General features: G+C 26.7%; 2 long non-coding RNA genes across 2 annotated transcripts; both read left to right on the top strand.

The window, feature by feature from the left end:
• Window positions 1–705, top strand: LOC132933942 (uncharacterized). The gene is made up of 4 exons (XR_009662960.1): window positions 1–147; window positions 237–364; window positions 471–515; window positions 587–705. It is a non-coding gene; the product is annotated as an uncharacterized LOC132933942 (long non-coding RNA).
• Window positions 706–805: 100 nt separating this feature from the next.
• LOC132935344 (uncharacterized) lies at window positions 806–3,915 on the top strand. The gene is made up of 3 exons (XR_009663219.1): window positions 806–985; window positions 3,397–3,622; window positions 3,696–3,915. It is a non-coding gene; the product is annotated as an uncharacterized LOC132935344 (long non-coding RNA).
• The last annotated feature ends 3,455 nt before the right edge of the window (window positions 3,916–7,370 follow it).

The raw sequence follows: 7,370 nt of genomic DNA, 5'->3' as shown, positions 1-7,370 counted from the left end.
TAATTCGATTATTTGAAATTCGACTACAGACTACATTCGTACAGAGTTCTTTTCATACATTTTAGTAAAAGATTACCATGCATAAGTGTATTCTTTTTAGTAAAACATCCAGAGTATCGCCTCGCCAAATTACTTTAATTTTCATTTGTAAGTATTATTTTCTAGTTGTAGGTAGTGGTTATATTTCTTAAAAATATGTGGTCAGTTTAATTTGCTAATTTGTTCACAAATAATAGATTTCCAAAAAAATGAAAATACAAGGAAATAATGGCCAAAAATCTTCAAATTAAATTATTAATCAATTTTTATCTGGCATAGAATCTGCGCTAATCATTTCACAATCAGTGATTATAAACAAAGCTCAGTGAGTTAGTGGATATTATGAGGTTATCTCAAAACATAATCTTAACCACTTGTCTGGGATAGAGAAGTAAAATAAACTATATAAAATCAATTTTAATTATTTACAGCAACACTGGCACTACTCAGAGCGTGACTAATAAATTATCGAAGAGGTAAAATCATTATATATTACAATATTTTTACATAAAACTTTTGTTATTTTTTAACAACTTGACATTTGTAGAAAATTATATTTCTCCACCGATGTGTTAGAAGAAAATGAACAGACCAATAAAGAATTTGTAGACTTTACAGTTGATGATTTTAATTTATACAGAAATTCCTTGGAAACTTATTAATGTCTAATTCATGCACACTAATGCAAGTATATTACTCAAGTATCCAATTTTAAATGTTTGCCAAAACCAAAAGTTACTTAATTGTTTATCGTTTTTAGTTCATACATGGACTATACATACTATGGTTTTCAAAACTGAAATATACGATGTACTACATACAAGAAACTAAGAAGTTGGCCGACTAACCATAGTATTGACAATTTTTCAGTTTTGACTTACTTGAAGATAATTCTGCCAGCTCAGATGAAGCCATACAATATTGGAGAGAATTATGTAACTTAAAGGTGAGAATATTATTGATAGGTTTTTATTTTAAAGCTATTCACCGGACACATTGTATATCTAATTGTGTGCGTGGACTTATATTTGTATCGAAAGGGCTTTGTCTTTTAGTCAAAATAAATTAATAAAATAATAATTGTATGTTTCAATCTTAAAATCTCCATACCTTGCTTTGAAATAAAATAGAGCACAGAGCTATGTACAAATTCTACAAGTCCTCTGTCCTACTTATTGTATAATTTATTTACTATAGACTACTCTATGGAACTTTAGTTTCGATAAATTTGTTTTTGTCTACACAGAAAATAAGTAGAAACAGATTTGTAAATCAACTTCCTTATAGTTGTTTGCAATTTTCATACATTGAATTAAATTTGTTTACTGTACATTAATTATTGAGAATTAAGTCTATATAAATTTAACTATTTTGCTCATTAATTGATGTAATTAGTCTAGTATTGATAGACTATAGTCAATTCATGTTTGATAGCAAATAACACAAAATAAACTGGATTAGACCTCATGAACTTGTAATATTTATGAGGCAATAAAACATATTATTTAATGTTCATGTCATGATTACAATAGAGTAATTTTTATTTTATTTTTATAATTAAACATTAATATGACAAAATAGTATTTAATATAATATTATTAGCCATATCATCCAAAACGATTGTCTAGGTATCTTATTTCCAAGTTCTAAATCTTTAATTTGAAAAATTGGCTCTTTCAAACTTTTAATTTCAATAACTGTAATTAAAATAGTTTTATAAAAACAATGGTTACTATTTACTAATTAAAAATTGATACTTTTTACATTTAAAATAAGGAAGGGGAAAACTAAGAAATATGGTAATCACCAATACAGCACCCATGCTAAATTGATTAATGATATATGATTATTTGGGCGCACACGAATTGCGTACCAAAACAGGTAAACGAACCTTTTTGAACGAATTGCGTCCCGGACGCAATTCGTGTTACCTTTTTATCTACAGTTGAGTGGTTCTTAAAATGACATTGAAATAATAAAGATATGTCTGTGAAAACATAATATCGTATACAATAAATTGTCATATTCACATATTTTTAACAAATTTAAATTGTAAAATCATAATATCATAGGTATAAATGGTCATATTCACATATTATTTTTAAAAAAAAATTAAAGCCGTGAAAACATAATTTCGTATATAATAAGTCGTTATATTCACATATTTTTAACAAATTTAAATTGAAAAATCATAATATCATATGGTCATATTCACATTTTTTTTAAAAAGTTTATTAGATTTATAAGTCATAGGTTAATATCAAAAGTATTGATTTAATTTTGTCTGTATTTATATTTATTGGCTAATATGTTAACATAATCTTTAATCGTGATTTCATTATTATTTAATTGATTTATTTTATTTTCTATAAATTGTATTCTTTCCCTTAGGTATTGGTTTTCTTGGTACTCGTCGTTTTTCAAGACTACTTCTTATCAATATTGTTGTATCGGTTTGCATATTTTTTAAAACTTCTAAAAATGTGTATATGTTTGGATGAGGAGAATCAAAAAATTTGTTAAATTTTGAATGAAATGATTCGCACGCGTTGGTGGTTCTTTGTGAGCTTGCACTGTTTTCTGCCCATAAATCTGGAGGAAATATTGAATTTTCGTGTATGTATGTATCTACTAAATAATTAGCAAATTCTGTAATTTTGTGTTCATCTGGTTGAATAGCAGACATTTCAGTATTTCAGACATTGTACAGTATTCAAAAGTTCCATCTACATAAAATACACTTATTTTGCTAAAAAAGCTTAAGTTAGTTTGACATGAAAACATAACTATGCCAGTGTCCGAGTTATTAATTAATACAAATTGTATCGGGTCAAATTGTATTTAATCACTATGTGTGATGTTATCTTATATAGTGCCTCGCTTGTAATCCATAGTTACTTATTGATTGGAAAGTCCGTATGGTCCGTAATATTTTTATAAAAATATCTATAAAAGTAAAAACCACTAAAAGCTAGTTTTCATATAATAATAATATTTGTGATAAATATTTAAATTGTTAAAAAATTTTAATAAATTTGGAAACCACTAAAAAATATCTTAAGGCAAAAAGTAACATGAATTGCGTCCGGGACGCAATTCGTTCAAAAAGGTTCGTTTACCTGACTTGGTACGCAATTCGTGTGCACCGGATTATTTACTACTTATCAGTAGGTTCTTAATATTGTAAATAGTAGGTACAAATACTTGAAAAGTTTTTATTGGGATTTTTATTGTTTAATTACCTAAGTCTTAAATAGTAAGACTAATAGTAAATATAGTAAAACTATAGTAATAGTTTTATTGTTTAAAAATAATTTAACTAGTATGGCACATAAAATAACAAACATTAATTTTCAGGAATGCTGGAAATTTGTACAAGAGACTGTAAAGAAAATCATAACACAGGACAATATATCAAGAGACGCATGGTACAAATGTTTCGATATTTACGATGATCAGTCAAAGACTTTATAATTGAACAAAGTTACGTTACTCGAGGAACTGGTACTTCAACTATTGAGTATTATTCAAACCGAAAATACTGCAAATCTGTTTTTTTTTTTTGACAATATTACATATTTAAGTATGTATATCATAATATAAATGCATTCTTAGCAACTACGATAAATCAAATAATAAGAAACATTAACTGATAGAAGCAAAGCATTTGTATGGCCACATTTCACCAGCACAGATGGGGATCAGAGATATGGGATGTATGGGATGTATGGAAGCGTAATATGATTTCATGATTGAAAGACAGTCTGCCCAAATTATTAATTGATGAGATTAACAAACTACGACGTAACATATCAATAACCACATCTTTAGATATCATTGTTGCTGTTATTAACACATTTTCAGAAGTCCAGGCATCCAACGATTGTCCATTTGAAGTAAGTATTTATAATTATTTATCATAAAAATAAAAATAAGAAGCATTCATAAAGTATGTTTTGAATTAAAACAGTTTTTTTTTTTAGTTTTATAATATTTATTTTGAGGAACCTGTGATACTCCTGAGATGTAAGTTTTCAAAATATTAAAACTGTAATGACACAAATTATAGTTTATATTTTATTTCTTAGTACTCATCCCAAAGTTAGCTTAATATTTTATCAACAAATAGTTATTGATAATTTCAATTTAATACACGGAGCGTTTAGAACTATGTTCATTAAATGCAAATTTGATAATATGCCGTCCACTTATGTTTTTGACAAAAATTAATTTTGTTTTTTGGGGTAACTAAAATAAATAACCATAGATACATGAATTTTCACCGAATGTTCCGATTAACATTTCTTATACACCATACAATTTTAAAATAATTTTACTCTTTTTGAGCTAACTATAAAAATAAGATATTTTAATTTTTTCAACTAGGTTTGTTTTTCAAATTATTGTCAATAAAAAGTTCTTTGCTATGTCAAAGAGTTTGACAATGTAATACAAGGGTCCTTATAGTATCTATAATATCTGTTCAAAAATATAAAAGATACATAGCCACTATTTTTCATAAGCATTTAAAGTTCACATCTTTACAAAATTCATCAACAATTTGCAAATTATTTTGTAGTTAAAAATGTATAAAATGTACAATAGTGAAGGGTTAATAGTTTTCTAGAGTTTTCATAAGTATTTCATACTGTATCTACTTGAAGCTTTTAAAGTATATCAAATGAAATGTTTTTGGTAAAAATTAATTCAATCTACTGTTTTACTAAAACATACCATAAAATATAGGTACTTATATTGTAATATAGGCTGATAGTCTTTGGCTTTTTGCTCAGAATCTTTTTTTGTAAAAAATTATTTTATATCATTAAATTAAATTTAACACATACATAATATAGCAAAGCGTTACCCACTTGCCCACCTTTCTATTATTATTTTAATCTATTGAATATAAGAACTTGGTGGAATTACATTGAAATTATTACTTTTCTTTATTTACTGTCATTTTAACAAATCACATACCTAATTGATAAATATGATGATAACATACGGTTATCAATTACATTTGTTTTTAGAAACAAAAAGTTATTTTAGAACTCATCGTTATTGATCTGATTGTTATGATCTGTATTTCGGGACATAGCGAGTAAGTTGCAACTTGATACAAAATAAAGTGTGCAAACATTGTGAACATCTAAAATTTCATATAGGTACAAACTAATAAGTTGCACACTTTAATTATTGGCATCAATTAGTCTATATTGTTCATTTTATATTTAATATTACATTTATTTATAACTCATATCTTTCAGGTCCATGTGTTGTTGTTTAGTAGATGTGACTTACACTTAACAGAATATATCCATCTTTAAGAAGATAGTTCTACTTCTAGTTCAAATTGGCCAGAATAAAAAAATTTGAATATAGTGCATAAATATACATAGCAAAATAAATTATTGTTAATATTTATAAATAAAATAATATTTCAAATAAATAAAAATATTTATACTGTGTTAAAGGTCTGGAGGTCTGGGAATATATTATAATTTGTCCAAAATGATTGGTCTAGTTGCGCTTATGCTCACACTAATGATCATAATATTTTTAATTTATAAGTAACACAATGGTATAGTTACAGCCGAATACATATGAAGTTGCCTATAAAATGTTCCTTAGAATCTAGTATTCATAAAGCGCCTTAAACAGGAATGGATCTTCTTATGAAGAATTGTTCAGAGCTGTATACAAAATTGCCTATATTGACCCTTTTCTGCAATTATTTTCATTGTATTATCTTATATTATTTTTTTAAACAGTTTAGCGTAAATATTAATATGATCATCATTTAAACAGGTAATAGGAAAATAATAAAATTACTAATCAGTACAGGTAATTTTTTAAATGTCCTCCATTTTTGTATATATAGATTATGATAAATTTTTAAATGCTTTAATATTTTCAGAAAACAAATTTGAAAACCACAATTACAAAAAAACTTATCTCAAACTACTCGCCGGTCTTAACCAATGATTTTGACAGCTACCTCTACTAATTTATGTACAAAACGAAAACTAAATAGTATATTGTTGAAGTACATACCTACCATTAACAATCCTACATGTGTACCGTGTATTTTATATTATTTTAATTATACAAACTACCGAATACCGGCTATAAATTAGGTATTTTAAATGAAAAAAAATAAAATAAAAAGCGGAAAAGTGGCTTTTGCTCTGCTGTACAGTAGGTTACAAGTGGGTCACTGCATAATGGTTTGCATTAAATTTGAATTCAATGATATCATATCACTGTATACGAAAAACGATTCTGAGCGGAGACAGTTTGTCAGTCTGGATATTCTATATTAATGTTATATTTTATTATAGCCTATAAGTAGAATTAATATTATAAATTACAACAAAATAACTAAAATCGTTATTTTTATTCGTTTCTATAGTGATAAACAAAGCGTTAGAAATTAAAATCTCATTTTTAGCGGTTTTTCGTAATTTGTCGATAGTTTTTCCTATGGCATTAAATAGCTATTGAGAAAATCGAAAAATGACCTCTTTAAAGTACCATCTTGATCTAATTTCCTAAAAGATAAGGTACTATATTATGTTGCAATCGGAGCATTCCTTCTGATAGAAATTTTGCATACAGGATAAAAAAAAATAAACACCATTGATATAAATGATAACAAAAGTTTGGTTAAATAATTCGATCTTTAATAGATACAGGCACGTAGGCTAGAAAAGATCGCGCAGGTATAAAACTCCTGACCGAAATATTGTAATAATAATCATGATAAATTGATAATAATAACAATAATAATCGTGGGCCGGAGAAAGCTCGTTGTGGCATATAACTCCGAACCGATATATCGGAATAATGATAATGATTTAACAATAATAATAATAATAATAATAATCGTTCTTCGTTTATAAATATGCAGTTAAGGGGAAAATTGTAATAATATTATGGTCGTCCAACAAATTAAGTAATAATTCATGGATAACAATTTTAACATTAATACTAGTTAAGGACAAACAGAAAAAATTGTACCAGCCAAACCACTATCTTATAAAAAAAAAAAGTGTCGGTACAGTTAAATACAATTTTACTTGTTTTCATTTTTCCCGGTGCAGACCGTGTGACTCCCTTATGATGGTAGTTTGATACACGATTAAATTTAAAAAAAATCTTAAATAAAAACGGATAAAATAATAAAAAAACATTCTGGAAGCAGTCGGCTGTTCCGTTATTTTATTTTTAATTATTGTGTTTTATTGGCCGGTGCCCGGTAGGTTTAACATAAATTATGCTGGTTCTGCAATCGGTACGGCAATTGGAGACGTCGAAGGAGGTGGTGG

Source organism: Metopolophium dirhodum, chromosome 1 (assembly GCF_019925205.1).
Source record: "Metopolophium dirhodum isolate CAU chromosome 1, ASM1992520v1, whole genome shotgun sequence".
In the NCBI taxonomy this organism is placed as follows: Eukaryota; Metazoa; Arthropoda; class Insecta; order Hemiptera; family Aphididae; genus Metopolophium; species Metopolophium dirhodum.
The sequence above is the reverse complement of the archived record's forward strand: the minus strand, read 5'-3'. Positions and strand labels throughout refer to the sequence as shown.